This window comes from Lepisosteus oculatus, chromosome 11 (assembly GCF_040954835.1).
Source record: "Lepisosteus oculatus isolate fLepOcu1 chromosome 11, fLepOcu1.hap2, whole genome shotgun sequence".
Taxonomy (NCBI): domain Eukaryota; kingdom Metazoa; phylum Chordata; class Actinopteri; order Semionotiformes; family Lepisosteidae; genus Lepisosteus; species Lepisosteus oculatus.
Window position 1 is genome coordinate 30998913 of NC_090706.1, and position 16104 is coordinate 31015016.

The 16104-nt window shown below is 34.1% G+C and overlaps 1 protein-coding gene across 10 annotated transcripts in view; it reads left to right on the plus strand.

The window, feature by feature from the left end:
• Positions 1 to 16104, plus strand: part of LOC102695531 (teneurin-2) — an 822495-nt gene that overhangs the window by 99773 nt on the left and 706618 nt on the right. For all 10 annotated transcript variants that reach the window (XM_015349967.2, XM_015349971.2, XM_069196089.1 and 7 more), the window contains exons 3-4: positions 7995 to 8141; positions 8784 to 8933. The gene's annotated coding sequence lies outside the window, so the exon portion shown is untranslated. The remainder of the gene's footprint in view (positions 1 to 7994; positions 8142 to 8783; positions 8934 to 16104) is intronic.

Here is a 16104-nt window from a genome sequence, read left to right on the forward strand (position 1 = left end):
TCTGAAAATAAATGCTAATTAAATTAACCTTTTACTTTCCAGATGAAAGGGAAATTGTCTTCTGTCCATTTCAGAGAAAGAATTCCAAGTTGAAGCTATTTTTTGTAGGTTTGTCAGAAAAATTAATGTTTCAGAGACATACGACCAACAGCCAGACTATGATTTGGAATGAAGAATTATGTGGAATAAAATTTAATTTTAAGTTGTGTTTGCAGATATATTCATTTGGTTTCACTAAAGCTTTAATACATCATTCATAGCACTATTCTTGTGATATACTATACTGTATGTGATTGCCAAGACCTGGTTGAAAATCATATCTTAATAACACATCCAGTTCACAAAAACAAGCAATATTTCTAAACAAGGGGCACACAGAGTCTTTCCAGTGATAGTTTACTTGCATAGTCTTTCCCTTTCATGGATTTATTTTAATTAACTTTTAAAATGAATTTGCTCTTATAATGGGTTTCCTGCGATGGACTGGAGTCCTGTCCAGAGTGTATCCTGCTTTTTGTCCATTGCTTGCTGGGAAATGTTCAGGCTCCCCTGTGATCCTGAATTAGGTAATGCGGTTAGAAAATGGATGTACTGTCCAATGTGGAGGGTTTTAAAACTTAGTCCATTTGGGAGGTAGTCTTTAGTGCGACCAAAGTTCAGCTTCTTCACTTTCTGTTTTGTATCTTTTAAAGATTTGAATTGGTCTTCTACCATCAAATATACTGTATGCAGTTTTGACTTGGAGAGTTTGAAATTCTTGTATGCCTACCTACAGTATGTAGAGTCTCGTAACACTTCGAGAAACATCACAGTAGTATCTATATTGTGCTTCCTTTGCTGAAGGTGACATTCTTCAACAAAAACAGTGAAAGCATCACTGTGGATAATGTTTTCTATATTTTTTAAGTATTTCATATTTCTTCGGTACTTTTTGATATAGAGAATACAAACAATTATTTGATTTCAGTTGTCCATGCCTGTCGAGTAAACTACTGTAAACTTTCAATAATGTTGATTTTTTTGGATAGTTTTATTTTCTTTCATGTCCAATAGTTGAAGTTAAAATTTTGATAAATTGTTGGTTCATAAAAACACTATTTTGTTATGAATTAAACAATTAATACAAAATCTAATCTTTAATAAAAATTTGAATGGTCAAGGTCCATATTATTTAAAACTTCAGTTTAATGTAAATCTGAGCTGTTTATAATAAATACTGTACTACTGCTATAATAATAATTTATGTTTTAAAGCTTACATTTTTTCATCGGTCTCCCGATCTTTAAATCTTTAGCTTTTCTTACTTTTAAGTGATCCTTCGAATACCTAATTATAAGTAACAAAGATGCTAAATTCATGGATGGTTGGTAGTTCAGCTGATTAGAGTGTGGTGCTAAAAAAGGAACAAGGTTGTAGATTTAAACCCCATATGGGCTATTAATGTCACACTTTACTTACCAGAACAACATCAGAGTTCTGAGAGTATAGAACAAGCTACCCAGTTGTGTTGTGGGAGCCAATGCCCTTGTTTCATTCAAGAAATAACCTGATAAGATCCCTGGATCAATTTAATACTATCAAATAGGCTAGAAGAGCTGGCTGAATGGCCTCCTGCTGTTTCTAGTCTTAATCTTATGTTCTTATTAATTCTCTAAATTCTAAATTATTGAATGAAGCACAGCCTATTCAAAAGGCTAAATAAGTAATTCAATTCCTGTTGTAAATAGATAAAAGTAACACTTGTTGAATGATTATATAAGGTTACAGCTTGATTGATTTGTTGGGATTAGATTCACTAGATTTTTAAACATCATTGCTGTTGGATTTATTAATAGCAGCAGTAGTTGCAGTTGCAGTTGCAGCTGCAGCATTAGTTATAGCAGTTCTGGAAGCAGTAACAGGTTTACGCAGTTTATGTAAACTGTACCTCCTCCTGCCTTTACAAAAAATCAAATGCAGACACTTAAGTAACATTATGGCTTGGCATTGGAAGTAATTTCCAAATTTTGTTAGAATTTTTTTATGTTTTGAAAGACCAGGAAAGTGTTAAAAAAATCACAAACAGCATGAAAACACCATGCCAGTGATGCAGAATCATTTTAAAGTGCAACATAATGCTTCCCTAATCTTGTGTTAATCAGTAGAGATGGTTTATAGTACCCTGGGCTTGTTTAATAGAATTTTAACATTCAGATCAATCACCTTAATTAATATTTTTTAAGCATTAATGCTTTCAAATTTTAACAGATGTAATTGTCATACTGGGATTCAAATCACCATTGGCTTTAATTGCGCTATTATTAATACAGACATCTGTGCACAAAAGCATGCAAGTTAGATGACATATTAGCACACAAGGCTAGTTGACTTCATTTTCATTTTATTCAAATACAGTTCCAAACTGGATGGCACATACAATAGCCCCGTGTGCAATCAGCTGAAAATCAAACCAACAAATAATAAGATGACAAGTGTCTCATGGGTGAGCTCAAAGAGTGTTTATTTAGTAGTTCAACATGCAATTGATTTCCAAAAAGTCCAAAAGGTATCCTGTTCAACTCAGAACAAATAGGTTGTCCCACTTTGGAGTAAGCCTGCCAATAATACAATATGCTAAACTATTAAGACAAGATGTCTTCAGTACGTCGTGTTTTCTCTTCATACTGTTCTGTATATGATGTTATCTCTCCTTTCACTGTGAAAGAAGTGCCTTAAGTAATCGATTTTTAAAGACTTGTAAAGAATTTCTATTCATACATTCTTTGATTCAGATATGTGAACAGCAATTTTCTGTGATTGCATTGTTTTGTACTGCTGTTCTGCTTTTCTGGTTTTAAACACAAATGACAATAATAATAAAAAATCATACTAATACACAATGTATTTGGAAACATTTCTGAGGTAAATATATTACTTCTATCAGTGTGTAGCAGATATGAAAGCAGTTACTTGATTGCACTTTGCATTAGAATTTTATTCTATATTTTTAACAAGGGGGTTATTTGTAAAACCCATTGTCTGTTTTATCCTACAAGAGACTGTGTCCTTCTAATTTTTCCTGATTCGTAAACAAAGTACTGGCATGGTAGATGCTTAAAAAGTGGGAGGCAGTGCCATAAAGACTCTCATCTTTCTTAATTTGCATCTTATGTGAGTGACTCATAATAAACCTTGATGATGGTAAATTTCTTTCACTGGCAAGGTATGGAAGATGCCATTCTCTACGGCTAGTGGCAACAGCATAGGCATGTCAATGGGCAAAAACATAGAGCTATTTTATTCTCTGCTCATTGATTGTCTGAAGTGATCATTGTGATGATAAGTGTTAAGTCAGAATGTGTCCACAATGTATTGGAGTGGCTATGAAAGTATTTATTTTCCATTTTGGGGTGGGGGATAGTGAGATGTAATGTAAAGTACTGTATTGTTCCTTTAAAAACACTCATAAAAAGAATGAGACTTTATGGTCAGTAAGTGAGATCTGAACTTCAGTGAGTAAAGTCTGTTAATGGGTTATAGGCCTCTCTAAATCTTCCATTGTTATTTGATAAACAATGCGTATAATGTCACAACAGGACACAGCTCGGAAAACAATTAAAATTTATACCATTAATGTTTGAATAATTATTTGTATTTGAATTTTGAAATTCCACCTTGACATTCAGCTGTACTTTCTGAAAATCTCAAAATAAATGCCTTATAAGTTATGATTATAAATGACAGCACATAAAGACATGGCAAATCGACAGCTAAATGAAATATTTAATATGTTAATGGTAGCTATAATGCATATCAAACTCAGACTTTATTTTGTTAATCGTTGCCTTCCTTTTATCCCAGGATTAAATGGTATTCAATTTAAAGTTCTTGAGATAGAATTTGTACAATTTATATAACAGGCAATGTTGTTTTGTAAGTAGGTCTACAGGAATGTTGAGCTGAAATTATCGAGACGTGGGTATCTGCCATTTGACAAGTGTGTACGAGGCAGACAGCTTCAGTCCCTTTTTCTGCTTATGAAAATCTCTCAGTAGCACACTGTACCAGAGCACTCAGAGCATCTTCAACCAAGTTAAACAGGGAGGAACTATATCTGTTCACAAATGATACACCCAGCTAACCCACACGGTTAACCCAATTGAACTGCATTATCAAATTTCTGCTTTAAGAAAACTGCTCATATTCAAAGATTTGATGTAATATCTCTCTCACTCCAGTGTCTCAATTATGTAATTCCCATTTTAACTTGTGTTCAGTAAATGCATGAGACTGACAGACTAATGGTGGTAATGGGAGATACAGTAGCCCACAATGCATGACACTTGGCAGCTCTCTTGGTATATATAAAAGTACCTCCTTTGCCGTATTTTCATTATTCAGAAAAGAACACGATAAGGGTTTACCACTGCATTTCTCACTATAATGTGCTACTGTGCACTTACAATTTTCTTAACTACATACTGTAGTCCATACACAAAATGTGGCGATGACAACAGTTTCCTGTATGTCCCCACAGATATCAAGGATAATAATGGAGACTTGACATTAATTCCTGTTTCGCTCACATTTTGAAAGTCAGGTGAAGAAGGTCAATTGTAATCTTTTCAGCATTGATATTGCCAAATGTGTTTTCTGTCTCTTACAGACCCTTCACATCATTCATATATCTTTGCCACAGAATTCTCTCTTACAATGGTGTGTTTTTGAATAAAGAATTCATTTTTGCCATGCTTGTCTTATATTAATTGCCTTTCACTTTACATTCACTGACTTCTTCATCAGACCGAGAGAGTCATTGCCAAACTATAATTTTTAATAGTTTCATTGACACTTGCCAGGAGTTTTTCACAACTTTTAACTTGTCAACAGCTTAAGATCTAGATATACAGTATGTAGCATAGGCACAGTACAGTAAAACACTTAATCTATTTAATTATAATAATATTATACTGTATATATACAGTATATGAAATAATAACCTATTGCAATGCTGTTATAATTTCAACTTATTATTTTTTGCTTTTGTATTGTAAATCCTAATTACACAGGAAGTTACCATTTCATATTTAAACAAAATGTATGTACTTCAATCCATTCAGCCGTTTTCTAACCGCTTATCCAATTCGTGGGGGATTCAGAGCCTATCCCAGCAAGCAACAAGTGCAAGGCGGATTAATGTTTCCATGGGTGACAGTCCACTGCACACACTCACACCAGGGCCAGTTTTTCCAGAAGGCAGTTAACCTTCCAGTACGTCTTTAGACTATTAGGAGGAAACTGGAACACCCAGAGGAAACCCATGTAAACACAGGGAGAACAAACTCCATGCAGAATTTAAGTACTTATTTAAATTTTAATGCACAGTGGTCAAAACATGTTTTTACCATTTTACCAAAAGGCCCCTTAATTTTTACATGTTTAAAATGGCTTTAATTCTAATTAATTTGATTCATTCCAGAAGGAATGTGGAACTCCCACAAGAATCACAGCTTACTTGCTAGGCCCACAGCGTGTACTTTTCCTGCCCTACAGATGACAGCATTTAAGTTAATAAATGTACAATCCATACATGTTTTGTATTATAATGAAGTACAATATATAAAAGTACTTACTTGCCATTACATTTTGCTCAAGATTGCTTTTCCCCACAAACTTACTTTTGCTAAATAACTTTCACTTAATATTTAAATTTCACAAAGCATGAAAGAATACATGCTGTTTATATAATAATTTTAAAGCGTTAAGCTTCTTTTAGTTGGTCTGAAAGCTGTCTTCACTGAGCTTTATTAAATTAAGAGGAATCTTTGAGTAACAAAGGACAGAAATATGGCTTTTCTAATCGCCAAACATTCAAAGAAACATTTTAGACTTTACAAATGAGATATAAAACAGGTACAGTATATGAACAATTGTGACATTTTATTTTATTTGTGGTGTACAATATGGTACCACTGACTAAGAAATCTTTCAAGACAATACTTTCCACCTTGTGGCACACTATTTTAAACATGTTTTAATGTGTAAACCAGTGTTAAACCACTAGTAAACCAGTGCAGAATATGTCCACTTGAACAAGCACTTCACTTTTCATGTAGCAGTGTGGGCTGACTGGATACCTGCCAGATTGGTTATCAGTGGGAGTATTTCATTCCAGCTCAGTCTCTCATTTCTTGAGTATAGTGATGGTTTTCAGTGAGTAGCATCTGATAAAACCATACAGTATACTGTATATAAAGATGGGTAGTTGGTTGGTTGCTCATAGTTATTTCAAAATACAACAGCAAGATAGAATAAAGCTGAAAAAATCTCAGTTTTTAATCCTGTGTTAAATTTAGAAATAAAAAAACAACAGTAGGCAGGATTAACCTTCTGAGTCAGTTTAATTGATTGTTTTCTTTGTGAATCAAACCTCCGCCAGTGCTCATTACTAATGGAATTGATGAGGGAATTTCATTTGGATGAAACGTAAAAGCTTTGGGTCATATTGCCCTAAATAGAGCACATAACCCTTCAGTCTTTCTAAGTAAAAACTCCTGCTCCAAAGGAAGTACAGGAGATATGCACCTTTAGCAATATTGAGAAGACCACCCACTAGATCTGCTACATACATATCATTTTTTATTCTTAAAGAATGTTTGGGTAGCTTTGCAAAAAATACATTTGGATTCCTATGTTTTATTCTTGTTCTAGTCCTGGTCTTAGTATTTGCTTATTTCGGTGTAAATCTTATAAACATGTAGCTTAATAAATATGTACAGTAAATACACACTTATACAATGATCACTTTTTAGTAAAAATGCGCTTCTTCCCTGTTTGACTTTGAAATGTGAAAAAGGGGTCAATCAGTTCACAAACAAATTGTGGAAACTTTACAGAGGAAGGCACTACTCTTTTAAGGGCAAAAATAAAGTACTGCTGAGCGGTAATTGGAATACATGCTTAAATTTGAGATGGTATAATTAAATGTGAAGCAGAGTGGGCTCATTAAAGTAGTTGACCATTTTAATTATGAAATGCAAGATGGAAATGTAGTTTGACTTTAATTTGCTTATAATAAGACTTAGGATTAAGTCTATTTCATAGATGTTTATAATTTGTTTTCTTTCAAATTCTTTCAGCATTTTATTGTGTTGTTCATGCTGTACCATACTGTATACAGTTATGGGAATTAATATCAGTAAGCTCTAACTGGAAGGAGAACTGTTGAAACAGACTTGTTAATTAATAGCAAATGCATGTCCTTAAAAAAACTCCATAACCCTATAAGTTGGAGAACATACTGTATACTGTTTCACTTGTAAACACCAAATATACAGTAAATATACTTGTATACTGTGTTTAATGTTGTGAGAAACATTAATATTTTTAATGTACAGTATATACTGTTGGTAGAAACAGTATATACTGTTCCACTTGATTCCCTTCCTTGAATTTATATGTTCAAAAGTGAAATAAGAAGGTCTATTTGAGTAAGCTTCAGTTAAACTTTTTTAATGTGAACCAAAAAGACTTCTTGCTCAAAACTTGATGCTTGCCTTTCTCATAACCTTGAAAGATATGCCTTGCAAGATATATACATATACATGTATGGATACTCCCCAATACATGAAAACAGCATTCAGAAAGTGTTGCATCTCAAGTACATACAGATAAAAGACTACAAATTCCCTGATGAATATCTTCTGACAACACTTTAAAAAATTTGTCGATAGTAAATCTTGTGTCAAATATGTCTTATATGACAAAGTTCATAATTGAACTGTTTTTATAAACAAATAATCACCTGATGTTAATCATTAATTGATTTGTTGTAGTGTTTCTTGCTTGTTCTTATTTTGGCATTTGTTTTCTTCTGTGAAACAGAAGAATCTGTATGCTTGATTGGATTTAATTGATTAATAACGTTTGTCTTTCTATATAGATATGAAGTACAGTACAGTATATCTTAACATGTTTGTGCACTGCGTGACACCTGCCTGTTTGCTGTCTTTCAGGTTGGCAGGATATTGAAGACTTGCCATATGCATTTGAATAACAAGCCTCAGTAGGAGGGAACCTGACAGGAAATAAAGAATTGTAGCATCTTCTAAAGGTAGTTTTTCTAACAAAGGATTACCAGGCTGCAGGAGTGAAGGAGCATGGTAAGTCATTGCACTGTAGCATAGGTAATATAATACCTGGGTAGAGTAACACATGAATTGGTTCATGTGTGTAGGTACAAACTAACCTGTAACCAACACATACTGTAGTGTAGAAACAAGTGCACATCTGAGAATAAAAGTACTACAAACAATGTTTTGAACAAAGCTATAAATATATAGTTTAGTGGGTTCAAGTAAGCAGTATATACAATATGTAATTGTCATGTTTACAGCACATCAGTTTTATATTAGTACTAAGGTGGTCCTGTTTTGATGTTACAAAAGTAGGCCTTACTTATAAGTAAGAAGGCAATGTGACAAAAGACATAGAATGCTGCCAAAGAAACAGTGCTTGAGCATTTGGGTTTAGCTAATCATTCATTAAATTCCATCCTTATACAGTAGCTGGCAGGATCTTTTAGATTTTCCAAATCCCCAAGCACAGTAGTAAAGAAGTTGAAGTACAGAAATAAAAAACAAAGCAATGCTGAGCAAAGTTAAATAGGAACAATGTGTAAATAATGAGCTTTTGTGGGGAAGACCACAGTGTAAACCACTTTTTGCCAAGCATGTTTTACATGATATCCTTCTAAAGAATTATACTTACAGAAATGCTTGCCTCTTTTTTCCTTCTCTTCACAGCATCCACGTTAAATAAAAAGATCCTCTGAAAACTACATTTTCTAAAATTCTTCATTCCTTCAGTCAAAGCCTTTTCCTCTAAATCTCCCTAATGAGATGAAGGCCATCAATAAAATATAAAGCTAGAGGAATGCTCTCTGTGACTGACAGGTATGTTGGTCTTTGAAATTTAAATGCTTCACTTATGTACATATATACTGTACTGTATATATATGGTAAAGTAAACCTTACTGAGAGTTTCAGCTTTGAGTGCAGATGTGTTTAGTATGGTATAAGGTTAAGGCTTGCTTGTTAAGTTCATGCTTGTCTAACATATAAGATTTATTTGTGAAATCAAGATCGATCTTTGGTATCTTTAAAATTATATAATCAGATTTTACAACATACCATGCAATTGTTTTTTTTTCAATTCTTACATTTTTACTTTTTAAAATAAAAAAAATGATAGCTGATGGAAAACACCCTTGGTTTAAATAGATATATAAATGTGGAAATGATTCCGAATCACGTCTTTATCTTAATTGTGTGTTATGAAGGTTAAACATGATTTGAAACAAAGCAGTTGATAAACCAAATCATATTTAAAAAACATAAAACATTTTACTAAGTAGGATATTCAAACCAGTGACTGTTGTGCCTCGCAAACTTTTTTTGAAGTTATTGATTACTCACTGACATTGTTTATAGACATGTAAAAATACATGTTCTGCCTATGAAAATTTGGAAGATTCAAATGTGTAAATTGATTCTTGGTATTTTTCACTGCTCAGTACATGTAATGTAATTTATCTAAAACCTATTGCACTCTAAAGCATGATGGGAATTTGGAAGATGGCCCATGGTAATTGGAAGGGTCATGAACTCATTGATCAAATGGAGTGATGATATCCAGTTCTCAAGGTAATAATGTCCTAAAGACATAATAATGGTTCCAGGGAGAGAGTGATTTCAAGAAAGCTTTAAATGCACAAGAGAAATTGCTGGGTAAGGTAAAACGTTTTAAAAAAGTATAGCCTCACTATATCTAAGTGAAAACAGTTTAATCTTATCCTTTGGATGTGTGATTCTGAAATATGTAGGAGACTGAAACCCCATGTAGGTACTACAAAATAATAATGAAGTAATTTGAAACCAGAAGCTGAATTCTTCAAATGTGTCAGCAGTGATTCATGTGTCATGAAACACTGATGTGAATTGCACTGCTGGACCACATCAATTATTTGCCACTTTAACCAAACTGTCTTATACAGAACAGTCATAGCAGGAGCGACAGTAAAACATAAAACTTTTTTATATACTGTAGGTTATAACAGTCATAATGTCTAAGGTAAAAACTGTCATATTCCTTAAGCAGGACATAGACTTAGACAGAGTGCAGTTGTATTTTTCAGTTCGTTTTTATTTTACTGAAGTTTTATTTGGTTTAGGTGAATTTAACCAGCTGTGGGTTTTAGAATAGTTTGTAGTGTACATTTATACAGAGTGGAGAGCTCTGTCAGTTAGCCAACTACAAAAAAAAAAAACATTCTGACATTCCACACTGAAAAGAAAGTAAAAAAAAAAAACATTTTGGCTATGAGCCTACTTCAGGTGTGTTCCTCTGCTGGCTGTACACATACTGAAGCAGGTTTCACAGCATATATATATATATATTTTACTTCTGTCTTCCTATTTTCCAACTTGAATTGAATGTCTTCTTGTTCTTCTATATTTAATTAGATTTTTAACTATGGTGAACAGCTGCCTATGTAAAAAGGCAGGTATAGTATATCTTAATGTTAAGGCTTAAGGTTAGGTATAAATAGGGATCTATGATTTATATTTAACTGATTTGGGCTACTATATACAGACACTGTATATAGGTCATCTTAGCCTACAATTACACGTTTGTGCAACAACAGGATCAGAGGACTCAGTCTTTCTGGCACATGTTCATTGAAGCTCGAAAAATGAGCTTAGCTCAAAGCCTGACAAGATGAGCAGGTGTAAATTATGAAAAATAATAACATCTGAGAAATCATCAGTTTCTTTTTTAGGTCAGCATAAGTTTTATCAAATGTTTTATTTTTATTTTTGAAAAAGGAAGTGAACAAGCTCTTAAGAGAATCAAAAACTTCACAGTGTAGTCAGAACAGGTGATAGGGTACTTTTTGTGTGGAATGTGTGTATTCTGTTCTCTTCACACAGGTGTTCCCTGGGTATTGCCAGCAAAAGACATGCTGGGCAGGTTGACTGGTGTTTTTATGCTGTCCCTATGTGTGTGGTCTGTGACAGACTTGTCAAGGGTTTTATTCCCAAATTATGCTGTTTTTTTTCAACCGGGGCTTTTTGCCTTTCAGATAGGCTCCTTGTTGCCATGTCTCTTACCAGGAATAAATGGCTTTCTGATAATGGGGTGGGGGATGAAAAAGCTATAGATTTTAATTCCTGACATAACGTTCTTTAAAATAAGAAAAGCAATGTATTTGTATCCCCTCCCCAGCTCAAAACAAAGAGTGATACCCTAACAGGAAAAATGTATCTTACTGAGATGGCCATCACACTAAGGATATGATATACTGTATATCATACAGTATGACATATTGTACTGTTATTTCCTCCTGCAAACGTAAATATAGATATACATATATATTTAAAAAGTATATATTTTTCTTTTTTTTTACTTTTGTGTAGTACATACTAGGACAGATCACCTTGGTGAAGCTTCAAAAGCTATATTAAGGGTTTAATCTGCTCTCTGGCACAAATGACAAAGTAAAGTGTCAATGTTTTTCATACGATCTTTTTTTGAGACTTCATATTAATTGACTTACTATTCTAATCAATTTTATTCTTGGTTTAGTGCATGAGATGCAATAAAATGGTTATTTTCATCCCCTGGATGCCACACAGCAGGCGTCAGAGATGGCAACACATAAAATCCTATAACCACTACTGAGACAGTCCCGAAGGATTTCATTTAGCTTTTTTTGATCGGCTTGTTAAAATATTAAACGGAACAATTGAATTTCATTTAAACAGTCTTTTCTGCTTTGTAAGACAGTGATTGTATGTTTTAATAATACAGATGAATTACGTAATAAAAAAGTTAATCCGCTTTTATTTGTGTATGATCAGTGCAAGATTATAGTTAAATAAAATATCTGGTACAGCACTGTCAGTAAATTAATCCAATTGGCCCCTTCTCTTTTGTCTAAACAGTAGGATGGTATTGTTCTATGAAGAGTGTTGCCTGGCAGAAATTTTATTTCCTGAAAAAAGGGCCTGCATTTTTTAGCTAATGTTTCTCCTTCTAAACTCTACAAAGAGCAGACTGTGTCAGTTATGGTGGAAGTCTACATTCTAAAAAACCTATTTGACAGATGTGTGACCTTTCTGTTTTTCTCCTCGCATGTAGACTTTATGACAAATAAATAAGTGATGGGTCAGTACTGTATATCCACACTCAGAAAGAGATTTTCAGAAGATATTTGCATAACCTTAGGATTGATGCAAGATGGTCTGAATTGCCCTCCTTTCATCTACGACCTTTATAAATTGGGTCAGAGCTGTGCCAAAAAATTCTGGACTGATAGAACTAGAAATGAGTTTCATTGAATGTTTTTCAAATCTACACATTGTAAGTTTTTTTTGACAATTCAGGAGCTGGAATCATCCTCACTTAATAGAGACACAGCAAGGATGCAGAATAATTCAGGACTTTTATGTGATTTCAAAAGGAGGCATCATTGAATGTAGTAACACAATTTCTCTCTCTCTCCTCTCATGTGAATTGTGATGTGTGATATTATGCACATACAGTATATGAAAAAAGTAAATTCTTATAATTCAGTGGAATTTTCTTTCACTAAAATCACTCATAGCAACCACTGTATATATAGTAATCTGCAAATTACATCCTTTTAAGATTTATGTTGGGTTTTTTTGTTTCTATATAGCATAATTACAGGGTAGACATAAATAATTACCATATATATTTAAAACTAATTGGTAAGATAGGGAAGGGAAGTAAAATGGTGAAGAATCAAAGGTATATTTAAGTAGTCACGTGAGTGTGGCTTAATGCTTATTCAGTGCAAGTGGGAAGAGATCTGCTCAAAGCAAATTACAGATAAACTGTATTTACAGATAAACTGTATTTAACTATGGAATAAGTACTTGAAGTTCAAAGTCAACTTTGAAAGTCAAAGTCAACTTCATTGCAAAACCAACCCTTTGGGCTCTTAGGAATTTTTTGTGGAGTTCTCCAGATACAAGAAGAAAAAGCAAAAACATCAAATAAGATCCACATATCATACAAAACACAATATGATGCTACTGTATATCACAGTGAAGAAAGAATCAACAAACTTAACAATAAATACTTTAAGAAATACGTTTATAACAGGGTGAGTTGAGAAGCCAAAGAGCCTCAGGGCAGCTGCTCTTCCGGGACCACTCTGTTCTAGATTTGACACACCTGCACCTTCTTCCCAGGGAGAAAACAGGTGAAAAGATGGGTGGGAGTGGTCACTGATCATCTTCAGAATTTTGTTATTTGAACAAGTCATGTATAGAAAATCAACAGATGGTAATTCATAGCCCATTGTTTAAGAAGCAGTGCGGACCACTCTATCCAGCCATTTCCTCTCCTAAGTGGCTGGTCCCCAAATCAGGCCATCACTGAAAAAGGTAATACGCTCTCAGTTGTTCCCCTTTAAAAATGGCTTCCTGAAACACACCAAATGTTCTGAGGTGCCTAAGAATATAGAGTCTCTAATGGTCTTTCTTCACTTTCTGGTGTACGTGGGTCTCCCATTTCAAGGTGGAAGAGATTGCTGTGCCAAGTAACCTAAAGGTGTCTTTGGTTTTACTAACATTGAGCTAGTTTGACTCCACTAGCTCATCAAAGCAGAGCTGTGACCTCTTTCCTGTACAGTGATTTGCCGTTTTTTGTTAGTAGCCCTGCCGGGGTAGTATCATCTTCAAACTTAATTTTACAGATTTAGTAATAGATAGCCATTAATATACAAGGAGTATAGAAGGGTGAGAGCCAAACACTTGGGGGTTACCTACTGTATATTTAATTGTGGCTGTCAGAGCTTCTGGATTACTTTAACCACCTGCCTCCTGCCTGATAAAACAAAAACAAAAAAACTAGAATCCAGAGACACATAGATTGATTTACACCCATGTCATTTGGCTTATGAAAGAGCTTCTAGGGAACTATTGTTTTAAAAGCTGAGCTGTAGTCTTGAATGAGACCCCTGCGTACTGTACATACTAGAGGCCTCAAGGTGCTATAGGATGTAGTGGAAGCACAGAGAGACTGCTTCCTCAACAGACCTGTTAGCCCTGTACGCAGATTGGTGTATGTCTAGCTGGTTTCTCTATAGTACTCTTGCTCAGCACATGACTGTGATTTGATAATGATTCGATATTGTTAGCTTTGTTATTGAAATGGGTAAAACTCCACTGAATATTGTAAGCACACGACAACACACTGGAACCTTATTTTATACTGATTCAGTAAATGTTCTGTTAATCTGATGAAAACTGAATGAATTGCACATTGTCATTTGATATTTAAACAGTTTTCTTTCAAATATCAGTACCAAAATGGACAACACAGCTCTGTGTGATTGCATCATACAGGGTCTGTGTTAAGAATGAGCTGCAATCCCATACTGGCCTTGTCCATGTGGTCTACTCACATCCTGCTGCACTGCAGCACATCATCATCATACCGCCAACCATTGATCCAGCTCTTATTGTATCACTTTAATGTAATGTTTACAGGGGTTAGTAGACTCTCCAAAACAGGGCTTTTGAAATATTTCTGAAAATATTTAAATTAATTGCAGTATTTGATAATTTACTGCAGTTTAGTAGATCACACTATGTGCATCAAGCACAGTGTGCTTTTAAAATTCTGCCAAGCATACAGAAAGAGGGTTTGTAGTGGTATTAGTAGCCTGAGATGCCTTGTCAGGCTCTTATACTCCATTCAGTATTCAGATCGTGAAGTCTGATACTCTATTTAGCACTGGTGTCAGGACTAGTATCTCTGTGCATTCTGCTGATTTCAGCTTCTTATACCCCATCCCTTACTCCTAAACAATTCATAGCAGCGCCTGACCCCTAGGCCTGGGTATTCTGAATTAATGCTCAACACAACAGTCTTTCAGAGAGAAAGGGAATAACTCGTTTTTTTTTCTCCAAAAAAATGTGCCTTGCTTTACACACTCCTCTTGCAAATCACCTTAATTCTACATCCATCTAAGAGTGCTGACTTACTGAACATTCTGTAATATCTGCAAATAATATTCCACACCATTTGCTGTGTAACTTGTCAGACTGTCCAACTTGAAATGATACACTGAGTGGTTAAAACCATTCGGTTTCATGTACTGTACTTCTGTATATTTCACTAAGGATTGCAGTATCTGAAGATGCTTGGACATTTTTTAAGTAAGTGGAAGTTAATATGGACACGAGGAACAGGTAAAGGTTTGTTTCACGCTGAAAACAAAAGAGTCATAACATTTCATCTGTCTAGCATTCATCAGGTGTCTAATATACAGTATATGGCAACTGAAAGTAAAGGAAGTTGTAATCTACACATACCCGACCCAAAGAGTATTAACATTTAATATAACAATACTTCCCATTATGAGGAATTAAAATAGGCACATAACCTAGCTTTTAACGAATAAGAAACTTTATTGCAGGGGAATCTAACACAGATGTCAAATGTCCCATTCTTACATACTGTATACATTTTTAATCAAGATGGTATTGGTTTTCAATCTTTCCAGGACTTTTAAATACAATTTTGATAAAAACTTCTGTATTTTTGTTTTTAATTTATTGTCCATTCTCTAAGCTTTGACTGTAGGATCCCTTGGAAAGCAATGGTGAATAAGTACTCAGGATAAAATCTAATGGACATCAGGGCCTACAGTAAACAAACAGAATGTTAATTTAAAACTAAAATACTAGTTCACAAAATATGCCATCAGAAGGAAAACAAAATCCTTTTTCTCTATTTTGTCTTGGATTAACTATACTTTTATGAGTGCACAACAGTTCTCAATCTCTGAACAGTTTCTTTTATTTTATTCCATTTCATGGTTTTGTTATAAGCCACAATGAGGTGGTTTCCAAAAGAATGAGTGTAAACCGTGAGTGTGCATAATATTTCAAAGGTATTCTGTTTTTTTATTCCAATACTCTAATAAATAACTAATTTTCTTAAACATTTGTTTGAAAGACCTGATGAAATTTAAAGAGGTTGTCATCAATAATGTAACAGGGATGAATGTTAGCAAGTAAATAATTC